General features: G+C 34.7%; 1 protein-coding gene across 1 annotated transcript in view; it reads left to right on the plus strand.

Moving 5' to 3' along the window:
• Positions 1–5000, plus strand: part of NTF3 (neurotrophin 3) — a 210261-nt gene that overhangs the window by 154746 nt on the left and 50515 nt on the right. The window lies entirely within an intron of this gene.

Genomic DNA, 5000 nt, shown 5'->3' on the forward strand with positions numbered 1-5000 from the left:
GGTCTATAGTAGTTCGGGATGACAGTCTATGAGTCTACTTTCACAACCACTTCTGTAATCCTGGACAGGACAATGCTATTGTTCATTTTTGTTTACATCACCAGAAGAGACACCACTAACCCAAAGGATGGACTATGCAATATGAAGATACATCAGAAAGATGCCGTGTTTCTAAGCTCCAGTTAATGCCATAGTCGAAAATACTATACATTTATCACTAATAAAATCATTAACCTTTCTGGAACATTCAGTAATTGAAGAAACATTGCCAGACCCCATATACAATTTACAGCTTTAAGGAAGACAGAGAATACCTGTTGCTAGCTGTGTGTGGGTAAGCCTGACTTTTCTTTGTGGATTCAATTTATTGAGAAAGAAAATGAGACAAAATGAATACTCACCCCTATGGGTACTTAGTTTTTCTAGAACCATATCCTAGTAGGCAGCTAGTAACTGGCAAGTACAGAAAATATAGACAAGGTCTAGTATGGGTTCTATTAACTTCCCCAAACCGAAAAACGTATACATTGACAAGTCTTCAGCCAAGGCACTTTCAGCGCACTGCTTTCACCTGGTTCTTCAGCAACTTTAAAGGAAGCTGTCTGAGTTCCAGTAACACAATTAGCCTCATACGTTTTTCCACTGAATGACAACATGATTTTAATGAACTTCACTAAAATGTGCTGAACCTAAGGAATTAGTACTGAGAAAATGCATCAGTTTTACCCCCAATAGTTCTGTCTAGGGTATAATAACAGGAAGGTGTGTATGAATAGGTAGTGCAACTTAGTTCTAAACAGGAGCACTGACTTTCCTAAAGTCAGGGTTGACCCTCAAGTCTGACAATGTGAGGCTCTGACATCATGGATGTAAATGCATTACTTGTTTTAATGCTGTCTTCCATCAGTTTAATAAATAAGGTGCTCTGTACTAAGTGCCTGACAGGAGCCAGCAGACGGTGAAGCCTATGTGCCACATGCCTTCAAACAAATTTAATGAACTCAAGAACAATATCACTCAGCTGTTGATGATAAGGAGAGTGTGTGGTTAGAATCTCACCAAGCCCAAGCAATTAATATTTATTAAATTAGGCTTGTAAAACAAAGAAAAAAAGTCCCTCAGTATTAAATAAAGGAATACAAATGGTGATATGTAACACCTAGCCAATAATATGCATGTAGAACCTCACTTAAAACTTCTTCCGACCAAAATATTACATACTTCAAACTTTCATTTAAATACAGCTAATTGAAGTCACATGGTTAATTCAACCAATCAAAACCACTGATAAATTTAAATAGTATACTCATACGCAAAGAAACATGGCGGCAAATTATCTTAGAAACAGATAACTTTCCAGGCTTAAATGAAAGTGTTTTTTTTTTTTAAATAAATAGTATATTTTATTGTTTCTAATATGTATAATAGATATCTGTTATTATTGTTTATTTTATCAAATTAATTGATGTTGATAGTTCTGTAAATTTATCAGTGGTTTTGATTGGTTGAATTAATCATGTGACTTTGATCAGCTATATTTAAATGAAAGTTTGAAGTGTGTAATATTTTGGTCTAAAGAAGTTCTACATGAAAATAAAGAATAAAAGTGCTTACCAATTATTCAGGTTTTATGGCTGTTGTTGCTGAAACCTTTCGTTCATGTTTCACTAGGCACTTTTGTTGTGTTCATTAGTTTACATCTTGTGCCTGTTGTGCTGGTTTTATTATTGATTCAGTAATACTCACCCTGTTGGGTATTATTGTTTGCTTAATATACTCCTCAGGAACACAGGAAGTCAGTGTTTGGCATGATTGAGTATTCCATGGGGCAGGCTGTGTGCAACAACATTATTTAAATTTTGAAGCGAAAGATAAAATGAGACTATAGGATAATCAGCAGTATGGCGTGTAAATCATGGCGTGACCATTTTTAACACTGAACCTTTGGACGTGTGCACTCTTAAATACATCATAAAAAACGTTCAGTTACATAACAGGCATGTCTTTTAAGTTTAAATTCTTAAGTGTAGATGCAACTATAACATTATGAAGAGTGTCTCAGTTTTGACAGAATAGAAAGTAGACCAAGGAGAAATTGCTGAGTCCATTGGTTGTGTCAAGTTATCAACCAAAGGAAAATCAGGGTAGCTAAGTTAAGTTAAAGTGACTAAGTTAGCTGGCTTGACACTAATGCATTTCAATTGCTTTTCATTACCTCCCAAAGTTGAATGTGTATTGTGTATAGAATACTGTCTGTATGTTGACATTGCTCATGAAAGAAAATGAAAGTCTTATGATCTAACAGATCCTTAGAAATAAAACCACCTCAAGTAGCTGAAAAAAGGCCACTGGCAGCAAACAAAGTTCCACAAAAGGAAATTTTATTCCAAAAAAGGCACTTTCATCTTGTTTCAATGAGCAAGACTTCTTCAAACAAAAAACTCTACAAAAGTGCAACCATTTAAAAACAAACTAATATTATCATATGACTACATTAATTAAGTCCTAAAAGGTAAATTTATAAAATAAATAAACTAACAAAATGATCGCGAATGATCTTATTGAGTTTTGAAAGCTGTACATCAGAATATTATATTAAAATCAAGGGTATGATAATAATAATAACTCAGCAATATTTGTTAATAAAATACTCATAAAAAAGTAGTACGACATAATGGCACAATTAATTAAACAAACTAGATGAAGTAGAATGTTCCTAGTGTATAAAAACAGGCAAAAGAAGCAAAACAAGCAAATATTAATAATCGTATGTACCTGGGGGTCCAAAAATTACATCAGCTTACCTTTGTAAACTCCTTAACTTTAAAACATAAGACAAGAAGCACATGTCATTCAGCCCTGGTGACTTATAAGCATTTAATTTTATTTGCCAGAATAATTCACTTAGTTCCAATTTCAGAGTAAGAGGTCCCACCCTACAATCCTGCTATATCTGATCTATCGCTCTGAAACTAAAACTGTGTTGGGGATGTTCATGGACATGTTTGGCCAATGCATTTTCCAACTTCAGTTTCTTAATACTATAAATATGCTCATAAACCCTGTCCTTAAATCTATGATTGGTCTTACTGACGTAGAAACAAGGGCAGATCTTACAAATTGCCAAATAGACCACACCTTTAGATCCACAATTGAATCTTTTATTAATAAAATATTTTCTTGCTCTAACAGTAAAGGTATTCCCAACCTCCATGAATCTGCAATAAGAGCAACTCTCACATTTATACATACCAGGTTCTCTCACTGCTGGGGTCTTTACCCTCTCTAACAGGCATTTAAGATCAGGCCCTCTTCTATATACAATCCTAGGCCTTGACTCAACAATGGAACCCAGGTCTTCATCTGAAACAAGTAAATTCCAATTCTTATGCAAAATTTATCGTCCCATAGAAGAGTATATGTAAAAAATAAATGCAAATAAATGAATAAATCAACCAGCATATTTCAAAGAGTTGTCTAATCAAATCATTACATTAGTAGTAGATATGTGGAAATGGGAGAAATGCATTACAACCACGGAGAGTATCCGCCACTGTCACAAACACAATGACTAATTGTAGTTTCGATGGTCATTAGTGCAGAGAGAAAATGCACCCATAATTGTTCTTGTTTTGGGATCTGTAATACACTAGCCACTATTTCAGTGCAGCTGTCAATTTTTGACTACACCCTGATGCCAATGTCTATGTCTGGATATGTGTAGGTGTGGTATATCCATATATAAATATTATAATTGATATGATGTTAGCACTGGTACCTTTTAAAGATGATGTATTCATATAAAATATTATATCATTAGGCTGTTAGCATCAGTACCTTTTAAAAAAAAGAGATTTTGTTTCCCTTCTCTGGGATGGCAGCCTGAATATCCTCCTTTTATATTTACCTGTGGACTTTGGCTTTATGCTTTGTATTGCCAAGTGACCCTGATATGAAAAACCTCTTCTCACTGCACGAATGACGGCATTTTGTAATTGTCATGATAACCATGTGGCATTTATGTTTTCAGTAAGTAAACCTACTGGTCATAATTATGTTTCTGCAGGGGTAATCAGTGAGCACTGTTTTGTTCACTGAATTTCTAAAAGTCATATAACATGCAAATGAAGACTGAGAAAGTCAAACTTAACACTACAGCAGGATGAAGGTCTTTACAGCTTATAGCCAATATCTCTAAACTGCTGCAATTTTATCTTTTTCACTTTTTAAGAGAGCTTCATTTACAAGACACTTTGTACTACATTACAGACTATATCAGCTGCATGACCCAAGCATGGTGCACTGTGCTGTCTAATCTATAAAACGATGCAAGAGTGACATTAATTGTTATGATGACATCATTAAGGAAACATCCACTCAGCACCGAGCTTTAACCTAGACCACATATCTGCATCACTTACTTGCAGCAGCAGTAGACCTGTGCATCCCCTGTGTGACCCCCCCCTTAAATGCATGATAATAACCTATTCACTGCCTAAACAAGTTGAGAGGACAGTGTGGTCTTCCTGGTTGTAGAGTGCCTTGGCTGCCTCCTATATTAACCATTTATTGCTAACACACTTTTCCAGTCTGTTCTTTCCTTTAAATTCCTATAATTGTTAAACATTTTATACTGCATTAAATTAAATCAAATATAAAAAATAATTCAAGGGTATTAAATAAATATAAATGTCAAATTTCACAAAATATTTTTGTTTTCCATAGATTTTCTGCAATTCTTCTTAATTTTTAGGTTATCCATCCAGAATCAGTGTCATTCCTTATGATATTTTAGCTACTTTGACATGACTGTATTACACAGCACGCTGTCAGCTGTGATACTGGGCAGACACATCCCCAGGCCACAGTACTGCTGCTGTGTGTCATAAAAGATGCTCTTCTAGGCAAACTGTTAGACAACTAATAGCAAACTGTATAACAGGAAACAGGTCCAAAAGTAAAAGAAAAAACAGAGAACCATATTAAACGGATTTTCTATC

Source organism: Protopterus annectens, chromosome 11.part0 (assembly GCF_019279795.1).
Source record: "Protopterus annectens isolate FY-2018-M chromosome 11.part0, PAN1.0, whole genome shotgun sequence".
Lineage (NCBI taxonomy): Eukaryota > Metazoa > Chordata > Ceratodontiformes > Protopteridae > Protopterus > Protopterus annectens.